The sequence below is a fragment of the Megascapheus bottae genome, chromosome 21, assembly GCF_031878675.1.
Source record: "Megascapheus bottae isolate mThoBot1 chromosome 21, mThoBot2.hap1, whole genome shotgun sequence".
Classification (NCBI taxonomy): domain Eukaryota; kingdom Metazoa; phylum Chordata; class Mammalia; order Rodentia; family Geomyidae; genus Megascapheus; species Megascapheus bottae.
In genome coordinates this window covers 40,184,335-40,198,491 of record NC_143529.1, presented here as the reverse complement: position 1 = coordinate 40,198,491, position 14,157 = coordinate 40,184,335, and positions in this window count along the sequence as shown.

The window sequence follows — 14,157 nt, the reverse complement described above, 5'->3', positions numbered from 1 at the left end:
CGCTAACATGTAACCCCCAATGTACTCTAACTCATACGCTAACATGTACCCCTAACATACTTTAACCCTAATACATATCCTAACATGTATCCTTATCACCAACACATACAGTAACAACTATCCTAACACATCATCTAAACCATACATGAACCCCTACATACACCAATACATCCATGTCTTTTATATCCTATCACACTCTAACATGTGCCCTGAAGATAGACTATAATAACATATACCCTAACAAGTACCCTAAACTACTACTGATGCTCATCCTAACATGCTGCCTAACCCAAACCATAACTATCACCCTAACACATGCCCAAAAATGTACCCTTAACACATACTGTAAAACTTATCATGTGCCCTAACAAGTACTCTAACATGTACTGCAATTCCTGTATGTACCATGACAGGTACCCTAACATGTGTCTCAAATGTGCCCTAAGGTTTCCTAACATGGACTCAAAACACTAACTCTTATGCTAATAAGTACCCTAACACATACAGGTACCCTTAAATGGATCCTAACATGTACCCACGATGTACACTAACACATCCTCTAACACTAACCCCAACCAATACGCTAACATATGTCCTAAACCTAATGCATACCTTAACCACATCCTAGTTTTTTAGCATGAACTCTACGACTAGGTACCCTTACCTGCACCCTACATGTACCCAAATGTAACCCAACACATACCCAAGCATGCCCTAATATTAACCAAAACCACAACACTAACCAATACCATAACAACATGTACTAAATGTAACCAATACACTAACATATATCCTTGACATGTACCCTAAACTTAATACCTATCCTAATGTATACCCCAACCACTAATACATACTCTAAACTATATAACCTAACATGTAGCCCAAAGGAATAATGTAACACATATCCTAGAACTTGCCCTAACCCTAATATGTATCCTAACATGTTCCCTAACATACACTCCATCGTGCATCTTGACTCTTGCTTATACTCACACCTTGACATGTACCCTAACCCATACCTTATCACGTACCTCACAATGTACCCTAACATTAAAATGTACTTTAAATGTGCTTTAAACATTAACATGTACCACCCTGCCTAACAAGTACAAGTACCCTAGCAGTACTCAAAACCACCCTTACAGCCACCCTAACGTGTACCCCAAGTGTACATTAACATATACTCTAATATGTGTCCTATCCCTAACAGGAACCTTAATCCTAACATTCCCTGACATGTTCCATAACTGTAACATATACCCTAAACATGAAATACATACAGAATCAAGTACCCGAACACACACTCTTAATCGCATAGGTGCCCTTACATGCACCCTAGCATGTACCCAAAACCTACCCCAACGCTTACCCTAACACATACTCTAAACCCTAACCCTAACAGGAACCTTACACCAAACATTATCTTCACATGCTCCCTAACATGTACCCAATATACACCCTAACTCTGCCATACTCACATCTTAACAAGTGCCCTAACCCAAACTCATACCCTAACAAATTACCTAATGCACCACCAATCTTATGCCTCACCCTAGACCATCTTCTAGCCCCAATCCGTATGTAACTGCATAACTCACACTTTGTACAATCCTAACCCACTCCCAGAACCTACATAACCCCTTCCCTAACAAGTTCTCTGCTCCTCACCTGTTCCCTAATACACTTTAAAGACCGCTGCATAACATATGCAAAATCCTAGCCCATCCCATAAAGTTCTTCCTCACACGCTCCCTGACCTTCAACCTTTCCTGAACCCTTATTAGAGCATTTTCCTCCACGACATCCACAACCTCACATTTTGTCTACCACATTCCCTACACTCTGCCACAACCCTAAACCTGACCTGTTCCACAATCCAAATGCTAATCTTTTCCACAACAACTAGCAGATCCATAACATTAACCCATTCAATAAACATAATTCCCTATCGTTCTGTAACACTTAACACTAACCCTGACTTACTAACCTGCTATGTAAGGATAACAGAAAACCCACTACTTACTCGAACCTGTTTCTGAACGATGACTACAAAATTCATTCTAACTCCCATGCTGAGTAACCTCAATAGCACCCAACCTTAACTCTACCCTTCACATCAACAACCCTACATCTGAACCCTAACCTCAATCATACCAACCCTAAACACGGTAGCCCTAACAACCCTAACCATGTAACATCACCACTGACACTAAAAACACTATTCCTTAAGCCTACTGCTCCTCCCCTAGCTTTGAGGGATGGCTTGGGGTTGCTGAAATGTGTTAGGAACACACTTATGCTACTGATTTGAGTTAGTAAATAGTTTAGGATAAGGCCTAGGATTGGTGGGTGGCTTATGATACATGTTAAGGTTATGGATCCCCTAAACAAATCCAGACCACACCATGAACATCAACAAATCTATTCTGCACCCTAACTTAAACCATACCAACCCTAACGATAGTAACCTTAACAACTCTAACCCCTACCACCAACCCAGACAACAACCTTAACTCTTTTACCTACATCCTGACCCCAACTTAACTGACAGTGCAGTGTCCTGCATCCTTGGAGGTAGGTGGTCTTCTTTTGTCCAATATTACAGAGAAACATAGCACTCTATCCCACATCCTCACCCTCACACATGTACACATGGCAGGTGTATGAACAGAGTAGGTCAAGAGTTGGTAAATGTGTTAGGCAACAGTGAACGTATGGATTTGAGGACAGAGAGCTGGGTTGTGGACTACAGTCTGACAGTTCACAATTTACCAAGCAGGAAGGAGTAGGCCTCCCTTCCTCATAAATGCTTTCACCCCCTTTTCTCTATGTACCAAAAGCAAAAACACTGGAGGCCTAAGTTGGACCTCGGTCCACCAAAGCAGGCACTGGGCTGTCTACCCAGATTCTACGCTCGCAATTGAAAACTTGAAGACTCTCCAATGTGGTCATCATTGTCACTATCGTTGTCATCATCTCTCCTGCCGTAGCCTCCTCCTCTTCTTCTTCTTCTCTTCCTACTCTTCTTATCTTCCTCCTCCTCTTCCTCTCTTCCTCTTGCTCCTTCTACTCCTCTTCTTTTCTACTTGTTCCTCTTCTTCCTCCACCCTTCTTCCTGCTCCTACTCCTCCCTCCTCTGCTTCCTCTTCCTTCTTTCATCCGTTCTTCTTTTTTCTTCTTCCTTCCTTTTACCTTTCTTTTCTTCCCTCTTCCTTCTTTCTTCCTTTCTTCTTTCTCCTTTCCTCCACTTCCTTTTTTGGGGGCCAGTCCTTGGGCTTAAACTCAGAGCCCAAGCACTGTCCTTGGGCTTTGTCAAGGCAAGTGCGCTACCACTTGAGCCACAGCACCACTTCCGGCTTTTTCTGTCTGTAGTACCAAAGACTAACTTTTTTCTGAGTGTGGTACCAAAGAATTGAACCCAGAGCTTTGTGTATACTAGGCAAGCACTCTACCATTAGGCCAGGCTCCTGGCCCCTCTCCAGTTGGTCTTCTGACACTGGGAACATTTTCTCCTCAGAGTGCACACAGGCAGAGGAAGGCAATGCACCACAAAGGCTAGGCATCCAGGAGCCTGGTTAAGGATACACAAGACCTGGAAGGTCTGACAGAGAAGGAAAAGTACTAGGATATGCCTTCTGCTTCTCTCCAAAGATTATTATTAGAAACTTGACAAAACCCCACTTCTGAGGCATAAAATGGAGGGCTTCGTGTGGAGTTGCTGACCTAGCCTATGGAGAGCTGTGAACATAATACCACTGGAATTCACCCATCAAATTGAAATACCTTGGAATGCCTAATAAAAGTGTATGTAAGGTATATAATGACAACATAAACACACATGCCCTCACTCCCTAACCCCCATGCCCTATGCAGGACATTGCTAAAAGCTCAGTGAAGACTCAGAGCTGAGGATACAGACTTAGGATAAGCCTGCTGTGGCAAAAGATGTTCTGACAGGTACCAACTTAACAAGCAGGAAAGTATAGACTGCCCTTCCTCACAGGTGTCTTCATTCCATTCACCAGGCTTTGCTATGAATATGACTGGAAGCACGGATAAAAAACCTAGTACAGACTTAAGACACGAGGTTGGAGACCTAGATTTGGCGTGAGTCTATAAAAGCAGGTTAGGGGTAGGATGTGTCAGGCCACTTCAACATTAGACCACAAAATCAAATTCTTGACACACAATTCCCAGTGTCTGGACTACACATTTTTTCCTGATACTCAGCAAGTTTTGTCCCCGAAGTACTTACGGTCAGAAGAAATCAACACACAATGAAGGGTGAAGATGCTAGAACTGCTCCACAGATCGGTGGGAGCCTGTATACTGTCAGAGGAAGACAAAACAGAAACAGTCACACGGAAGCCCCTACTAGAAAACTGACATATAACATCAGTCTAAAGGAACTGATTGAGTCACTAGACAGAAAGGGGTGAGGCTGTGTTGAGGTGCTGCCTAGGTGGTAGGAAGCCATGGAACACAATAAAAGTTAAATTCACCAAAAGAAATTTAAATGCATTGACATGTTGAACAAAATGTGTACATGACCTATGTATTTAAAAATGAAACTTCCCGCATTCCCTCAGCCCCAACCCACAGGCATTGAGAAGGACATGACCAAAAGCAGACGTGAAATCATGATGACGATTCAGAGACCAAAGTAGGAGCCTAGGGTCATCAAAGTTGTCCTGACAAGCACCAACTCACAATGCAGGGAAGGAGAGACTACCCTTCATCACACATGCCCTCACCCCCTTCTCCAGGCCCCAGGATGGTCAAAGTATAGATGAAAACATGATGACACTGAGAGAGGCCAGAGGCCTGGGCAAGGCATGAGTTCACCAAAACAAGCTCAAATGAAGTCCATCGAGGCCATTCTAAGTTGGGCCATACCCACTAAACCTGTATTCACAATCCCAAGCTTCCAGTCTCTCCACATTTTACCCTGACTCTGTGCATTTTCTTCTCAAAGTGCCTATAGTCACGGGAAGACAGCATGCAGCAAAGGCTGGAAATTGTGAAAATCAAAGGCTGGGGTACTTTCCCAGCTTGTGAGAGACCCTGGAACACAATATCCCAGGAATTCACCAAACAGAAATTAAAATACCTTTGTGTGAGTAATAAAATGTGTATTGGACCTATACAATAAACACAAAAATCTTTCTATACTGGTCCTGGGGCTTGAACTTAGGACCTAGGTGTTCTTCCCGACAAATGTTTTTTCAAGACTGGCGTTCTACTACTTGAGCTCCACTTTAGAGTTTTTTACCCATTATTGGTGATAAAGACCCTCAAGAACTTTCCTTCCAGGGCTAGGTGTGAACTGCAAACCTCAAATCTTGGACTCTTTAGTAGCTAGGATTACAGACCACCAAAACCTGGCAAAAAAACACAATGCTTTCCACACATCCCCTCACACCCTAACCCCCATGCCCTATGTAAGATGTGGGCTGGGAGCAAGATCCTACATCTGAGTGTACACGCAGATCCTACACTTACGATTGATTCAAAGGTTCTGGGTTCTTCATCTTTTCTCATCACAGCACAGAAAGTGAAAGGAGTCTCTGAAGAACAAAGGCTCAGCATCCTGAGGCCTCTCTTCTTCTGAGCAGGATCTGGGGTAGAGCCAACAGAAGGAAAAAAAGAAAAATCCATGTAGACCACACTTTCTACTCCCACTTTCTGCTACCCCACCAAGCTCCTCATGAGGCAGATCCCAGGCCAGGCTTGAGGCAATGATGGCTTCCTGAGACCAACAGGGGACATGGCTCAGCATCAAGGTGCTTGTCTGGCTGGGAAGGCATACTACAAAATATAGACAAAATCCTGATATGCCCAATAAAATGTGGAGAAGCCATCCATACTGGAGGATGAATGAATGATGTCCCCAACAACGTCCACACTGGAGAATGAATGATGTCCCCAACAATGACCCCAACCACCAGTCCTCAGGCTCTGAGAGGGGCGGGGGGGGGGGGGCCAGGAGGGGACAGGACATGGGAAGGGCAGAGGGCACAGGGAGGAACAGGAGACGGGGAGGGGACAAGAGATGAGGGGGGACAGGAGACTGGGGAGGGACAGGAGACGGGGAGGGGACAGGAGACGGGGAGGGGACAGGAGACAGGGAGTTTTACTGGGTGGACAAATGCCAGAAGTGAGAAGGGGAGCACTTCACGAGTGGACACAGAGCAGAAGTGAGGGTAGGGGAGCATTAGGGACAGAGACCGGAAGTGGAGGTAGGGGAGCACTATGGGAGAGGACAGAGACCGGAAGTGGGGGTGGGGGAGCATTATGGGAGCGGACAGAGACAGGAAGTGGGGTGGGGGAGCATTATGGGCGGGGACAGAGACCGGAAGTGGGGGTGGCGGAGCATTATGGGCACGGACAGAGACCGGAAGTGGGGGTGGGGAGCATTATGGGAGGGGACAGAGACCGGAAGTGGGGGTGGCGGAGCATTATGGGAGGGGACAGAGACCGGAAGTGGGGGTGGGGGAGCACTATGGGAGTGAACAGAGACCGGAAGTGGGGGTGGGGGAGCATTATGGGGGCAGACACAGACCAGAAGTGGGGAAGGGGGAGCATTACCAGAGCAGACAGAGCCTGGAAGTCAGGCTGTGGAGGGGCAGCATCCCAGGTCCAGTCTGCACTGACCACTTCCTGCCATGGCGGTGCCGTCCTCGGACCTGGAATGAAAAAAGTAAAACAAAATCAAAGAGGCAGCGGCAGGCGGGCTGCCAGGCCTCTCCACTCTTGACCAGGCCCCGGGCCTACACTGAAAGCTCACCGCGGACAGGGAGCTGGCTCCGGAGGCCTGGCTTAGGCCAGGACTTCCCTTCAGAAAGAGCACAAAGGACCCACAGGGCGTGGCAGGCCCCACTTCACACACCTTCACAACCACCACCCACCCATGCCTTGTACAGACCTGGCAAGAAGCACCACTTTACTTCAAGAGCCCCGGCCTTCCTCACACACACGCGGCATCTGGGTAGGACAGCCTCCTTCAGGTGCCTCCCCACAAAGAAACACTGCCGGCACCTGACAGGACCGGTGAACAGACAACGGCCTCAGGCCAAGAGGGCCCCACCCAGCTCTGTAGGCCCCGGGACAAATGCCGCTCTCTCAGAGGAAGGCGGCCGCACTGGAGCCTCTCACAGGCCGACTGGTCCCAGAAAGAACCGCCCCGAACCAGTTTAGCGTCCTCGCCCCACCCCCGCCCTCTCACTTCCTTGCTCTGCCCCACCCCTCTCAGGCTCTCACCCCGCAAGCCCCGCCCCCGGCCCCTCACATCCTCCAGGAGGAGGGGCAGCAGCCCAGGCCCCATCTGCACTGACTGCTCCCTCCCATGGCGGCACCATCCCAGAAGGCAGCAGCGGGCGGGCTGCCGCGCCTGTCCACTCTCAACCAGGCCCCGGCTTACACTGAAAGCTCACTGCTGACTGGGAGCTGGCTTAGGCCTAACAAGGCCGAAGCCCCTTCAGGAAGAGGAAAAACGAAGCACTAGGCCCCACTCCCCACACTTTCACAGCCACCACACACCCAGGCCCGGGCCTGCCTAGGCTAAAAAGCGCACCTCTGACTGGGAGCTGGCTCCGGAGGTCTGGCTTAGGCCTACCGTGGCCTTCCTCACACACACTTGGCGTCCGGGTAGAGAAGGTCTCCTTCAGGCGCTTCCCCACAAAGAAACGCTGCCAGCACCTTACAGGATGGGCTAACAGGCAACAGACGCCCGGCCTCAGGCCAGCTCTGTAGGCCCCAGAACAAATGCCAGTCTCTCAGAGGAAGGCGGACGCACTGGAGCCTCTCACGAGCCGGGTGGTCCCAGGCAGAACTGCCCCAAACCAGTTCAGCGTCCTCGCTCTGCCCCACCCCTCTCAGGCTCTGACCACACAAGCCCCGCCCCCGACCCCTCACGTCCTCAAGGTGGAGGGGCAGCATCCTAGGCCCCATCTGCACTGACCACTCCCTCCCATGGCCGCACCGTCCCAGGGCCTGATGGAGGAAAATAAAACAAAAGAGGAGGCAGCAGCGGGCGGGCTGCCGTGCCTGTCCACTCTCAACCAGGCCCCGGCCTACACTGAAAGCTCACTGCTGACTGGGAGCTGGCTCCAGAGGCCTGGCTTAGGCCTAACAAGGCCGAAGTCCCTTCAGGAAGAGGAAAAACGAAGCACTAGGCCCCACTCCCCACACTTTCACAGCCACCACACACCCAGCCCCAGGCCTGCCTAGGCTAAAAAGCGCACCTCTGACTGGGAGCTGGCTCTGGAGGCCTGGCTTAGGCCTAACATGGCCTTCCTCACACACATGCGGCGTCTGGGTAGAGACAGCCTCCTTCAGGCGCTTCCTCATGAAGAAATGCTGCCGGCGCCTTACAAGAGGGGCTAACAGGCAATAGACGCCCAGCCTCGGGCCAAGAGGGCCGCGCCCAGCTCTGTAGGCCCCGGAACAAACGCCGCTCAGAGGAAGGCAGCTGCACTGGAGCCTCTCACGGGCTGACTGGTCCCAGGCAGAACCGCCCCAAACCAGTTCAGTGTCCTCGCCCCGCCCCTGACCCCTCACGTCCTCACTCCGCCCCACCCCTCTCAGGCTCTGACCCCGCAAGCCCCGCCCCCAGACCATCACTTCCGTACCCTGGCTCCACCACCCTGGAGCTCTCCCTCCAAGCCCCGCCCTAGACTGCTCAACTCCCTTCCTCATCCTGGCCCCACCCCCGGCGCTCAGCCCCCCACAAGCCCCGCCCTTCTCAAGGCTCAGACCCACTCTGGCTCCAGCCCGCCTTTTTCTCTGGCTGTTCTTCCCACTGCCTCTGGTTGCTCTCCTCTCAGCTCCGCCTCTTCCTCTTCCCACCTGGAGAGGTGGGGCGAACAGAGCTGCAGCCTGTGAACCAGGAAAGTTTCTGGGGGTGGTCTGCTTTGCTGGCCTTGGACAGGGCTTAGAGTCCGTGCTCTGGGTTGGACATGGGGGTACCAGCTGTCCGTTCTGGAGTGGTGGGGAGGAATCGGTTGCTCGCCCAGGGGTGAGTGTGGAGGGACCCTGGAGGGCTCCAGATCCTGAGGCTGAGTGCCGCCGCTTACTTCTACCCAGGGAAGCATGGAGGCCCAGGTTGTGAGCACCTGGTGGGGAGAAATGGTTGTCCAGTGTCTGAAACCCCACAGCCCCTCCAGATGCCCTGGAGGCTCAATACCAGCAGAGGAAGACAAGCCCCAGTCATGGCCTCCCCTCCCAGCCCGGTTCTTCCCCCGAGGAGGTTCCGGCTTCACTACCCGCCTGCCAACCTGCCTGCCTAGCAGAAGACCTGACTGTGTGGCACACTCTGCTGCCACTAGAACTGGAGGGCCAATGGGACAGGCAGGCCCAGACCTTCTACGGACACTTACTAGGGACAGTCACTTAGGGCCTTGCATGGCCTCTCTCCTGCATCCCAGATTATCAGTATGTTAGGGCGGGGTGTGGGGGGGTGAGTGGAGAACACGCAGGAAACTAGACCAGAGAGCAAAGCAAGACAAGAAAAAACAGGCTGAATTGTTGATATTTCCAGTTGTCAGTTAGGAGTGGGGAAATAAACCTTTACAGAATCCAGTTGGTAAAGGATGCATTTAAATTAAAACATTCCATCTTCTGCCTCCATCAACCAATGTTTCCTTCAAAAATTTAAAACAGGGAGACACAGAAGCCACGTGTTCAGAGACAACAAGCGCTGTCTCACAGCTTCCATCCAAGATTACTTTGTTTATTAGTTTATTTCATGTTCCCTCATAAACTGCAAACACGAGTGAAAAAGGGAGAGAAGACGAGTTTGCACTCTCCCTCTCTTCCTGTCTTCTTCCTTCCCTCAATCCAACAGAGTTAGAAGAGCTTAAAGAATGATATGCATGTTGGAAAACACAAAGAGACAAAGCACACACCATACATACACACATTTAGACAATATGAAGCCAGAAGAGGGGCTGAGGCTCAAGTACTGCATCACCATCTTAAGTGAACAAGCTGAGGAACAGCACCAAATCCCTACATTCAAACTCTATTAACAGTGTGTGCGCACACACACACACACAGAATTAATGTAAGGAAAACTGTGGATGTGTGACCACCACACTGTTCCACACATGGTGTTCACATGCCACACTGACATTTCCCACGTGAACAGCAGAGGACGCCCTCCAAGGTGCAGTGAGCTCGTCTTCCCACCAGAGGGCGTGCTGGACCCCTGCTCATCACCCTCCTACCCTCCCTAGTGTAGTGAGCTCCACTTCCCACCAGAGGGCACACTACACCCCTGCTCACCACCCTCCACCCCTCCCTAGTGTAGTGAGCTCTGCTTCCCACCAGAGGGTGCGCTGGACCCCTGCTCACCACCCTCCTCCCCTCTGTGGTGTAGTGAGCTCGTCTTCCCACCAGAGGGCGTGCTGGACCCCTGCTCACCACCCTCCTCCCCTCCCTAGTGTAGTGAGCTCGTCTTCCCACCAGGGGGCGCGCTGGACACCTGCTCACCATCCTCCTCCCCTCCCTAGTGTACTGAGCTCGTCTTCTCACCAGAGGGCGCGCTGGACCCCTGCTCACCACACTCCTACCCTCCCCAGTGTAGTGAGCTCCACTTCCCACCAGAGGGCGCGCTGGACCCCTGCTCACCACCCTCCTCCCCTCCCTAGTGTAGTGAGCTCCACTTCCCACCAGAGGGCGCGCTGGACCCCTGCTCATCACCCTCCTCCCCTCTGTGGTGTAGTGAGCTCGTCTTCCCACCAGAGGGCGCGCTGGACCCCTGCTCACCATCCTCCACCCCTCCCTAGTGTAGTGAGCTCGTCTTCCCACAAGAAGGTGCGCTGGACCCCTGCTCACCATCCTCCACCCCTCCCTAGTGTAGTGAGCTCGTCTTCCCACCAGAGGGCGCACTGGACCCCTGCTCACCACCCTCCTCCCCTCCCTAGTGTAGTGAGCTCCACTTCCCACCAGAGGGCACGCTGGACCCCTGCTCACCACCCTCCTCCCCTCTGTGGTGTAGTGAGCTCGTCTTCCCACCAGAGGGCACGCTGGACCCCTGCTCACCACCCTCCTCCCCTCCCTAGTGTAGTGAGCTCGTCTTCCCACCAGAGGGCGCGCTGGACCCCTGCTCACCACCCTCCACCCCTCCCTAGTGTGGTGAGCTCGTCTTCCCACCAGAGGGCGTGCTACACCCCTGCTCACCACCCTCCTCCCTCCGTGGTGTAGTGAGCTCATCTTCCCACAAGAGGGCGTGCTGGACCCCTGCTCACCGCCCTCCTCCCCTCTGTGGTGTAGTGAGCTCATCTTCCCACCAGAGGGCGCGCTGGACCCCTGCTCACCACCCTCCAACCTTCCCTAGTGTAGTGAGCTCATCTTCCCACCAGAGGGCACGCTGGACCCCTGCTCACCACCCTCCACCCCTCCCTAGTGTAGTGAGCTCGTCTTCCCACCAGAGGGCGCACTGGACCCCTGCTCACCACCCTCCTCCCCTCCCTAGTGTAGTGAGCTCCGCTTCCCACCAGAGGGCGTGCCGGACCCCTGCTCACCACCCTCCTCCCCTCCCTAGTGTAGTGAGCTCGTCTTCCCACCAGGGGGCGTGCTGGACCCCTGCTCACCACCCTCCTCCCCTCCCTAGTGTAGTGAGCTCGTCTTCCCACCAGGGGGCGTGCTGGACCCCTGCTCACCACCCTCCTCCCTTCCCTAGTGTAGTGAGCTCTGCTTCCCACCAGAGGGCGTGCTGGACCCCTGCTCACCACCCTCCTCCCCTCCCTAGTGTAGTGAGCTCCACTTCCCACCAGAGGGCGCGCTACACCCCTGCTCACCACCCTCCTCCCTCCGTGGTGTAGTGAGCTCCACTTCCCACCAGAGGACACGCTAAACCCCTGCTCACCACCCTTCACCCTTCCCTGGCTCAGTGAGCTCTGCCTTCCACCACAGGGCGCTCTGGGTGAATGCTCATATTCCTCCTCCCCTCCATGGAGCAGTGAGTTCCCCATCCCCCCGGAGGGTGCTCTGGGTGAATGCTCACTGCACTACTCCAATGTGTGGTGCAGTGAGCTCCGCACTAGCCACCAGAGGGCACTCTGGGTGAATGCTCACCACCTTCCTTCTCCCCACCATGGTACAGTGAGCTCCACTAGCCATGAGATGGCACTCTGGGTCAGTGCTCACCACCCTCCTCCCCTCTGTGATGCAGTGATCACCATGCGCCACCAGAGGGTGCTCTGGGTGAATGCTCACTGCCATCCTCCCCTCCGTGGTGCACTGAGCTAGGCTTCGCACCAGAGGGCGCCCTGGGCCGGTGCTCACCACCCTCCACCCTTATGTGATGCAGAGAGCTCTGCCTCCCACCAGAGGGTGCTCTGGGTGAATGCTCACAGCCCTCCTCTCTTATGTGGTGCAGTGAGCTTCCCTGGCAACCAGAGTGCGCTCTATATAAGTGATCACCACCCTCCTCCCTTCCTTGGTGCAGTGACCTATGCTTGCCACTGGAAGGCACCCTGGGTGAATGCTCACCGCATTACACTAATCCGTGTTGCTGTGAGCTCGGCTTCCCACCAGAGGGAGCCTGGGACTGTGCGCACAACCCTCCTCCCCTCCGTGGTGCAGTGAGTTCAGCTTGCCACCACAGGGTGCTCTGCATGAATGCTCACCGCCTTCACCCCCCCCCCGTGGTGCAATGAGCTCCGCTTTCCAACAGAGGGCAGATTGGGTTAATGCTCACCACCCTCCTCCCCTCTATGATGCAGTGAGCTTCGCTTCCCATCACAGCGCACTCTGGGTGAATACACACCACCTCCCCCGCTCCCCCCCCCCCGTGTTCCAGTGAGCTCCACTACCCACCAGAGGGCGCTCTGGTGAATGCTCACAGCCCTAGACCAATCTGTGGTGCAGTGAACTCTGCTTCCCACCAGAGGGCGCTCTGGGTGAATGCTCGCCGCCCTCCTTACCTCCATGGTGCAATGAGCTCCGCTTGCCACAATAGCACGCTCTGAGTGAATGCTCATCACCTTCCCCCCACCCTTGCTGGTGCAGAGAGCTCCACTTGCCACCAGAGGGCACTCTGGGTGAACGTTCACCACCCTCCTTACCTCCATGGTGCAATGAGCTCCGCTTGCCACAATAGCACGCTCTGAGTGAATGCTCATCACCTTCCCCCCACCCCCGCTGGTGCAGAGAGTTCCACTTGCCACCAGAGGGCACTCTGGGTGAACGTTCACCACCCTCCTCTCCTCCATGATTCAGTGAGCTGTGCTTGCCCCCAGAGGGTGCTCTAGGTGAATGCTCGACACCCTGCCCCCCTCCATGGTATAGTAATCTCCGCTTGCCACCCGAGGGTGCTCTGGGTGAATACTCACCGCCCTATACCCCTCTGTGGTGCAGTGAGCGCCACTTCCCAGCAGAGGGCGCTCTGAGTGAATGCTCACCACCTTCCCTGCCTTCCCGTTGTGCAGTGAGCTATGCTTGCCACCAGAGGGCGCTCTGGGTGAATGCTAACCGCCTTTCACCCCTCCATTGGCCTGTGAGCTCCGCTTGCCACCAGAGGGTGCTGTAGGTGAATCGTCACATCACTGCCCTACACAAATAAAAGGTACAGTGTGCTCTGCTTCCCACCAGGGAGCGCTCTGGGCGAATGCTCACCGCCTTTCACCATTCCGTGGTGCAGTGAGCCCGGCTTGCCACCAGAGGGCATTCAGCATGAAGGGTCAATGCCTTCACCCTCCTCCCTTCTGTAATGCAGTGAGCTCCACGACCCACCAGAGGACGCTCTGGGTGAATGCTCACCGCCTTTCACACTTCTGTGGTGCATTGAGTTGCACCTCCCACCAGAGGGCGCCAAGGGTGAATGCTCACTGCCTCCCTCCCCCCAAGTAGCAGTGAGCTCCACTACCCACCAGAGGGCACTCTGGGTGAATGCTCATCACCCTCCATAGTGCAGTGAGCTCCGCTTGCCACTAGAGGGCGCTCTGGGTGAATGCTCACCACCTGTCTCCCCTCTGTGGTGCAGTGAGCTCTGCTTGCCATCAGAGGGCGCTCTGGGTGAATGCTCACTGCCTTCCTCCCCCTCCTTGTTGTGCAGTGAGCTCCGCTTGCCACCAGAAGGTGCTCTGTGTGAAGGGTCAATGCCTTCTCCCTCCTTCCATGGTGCAGTGAGCTCTGCTGGCCACCAGAGGGTGC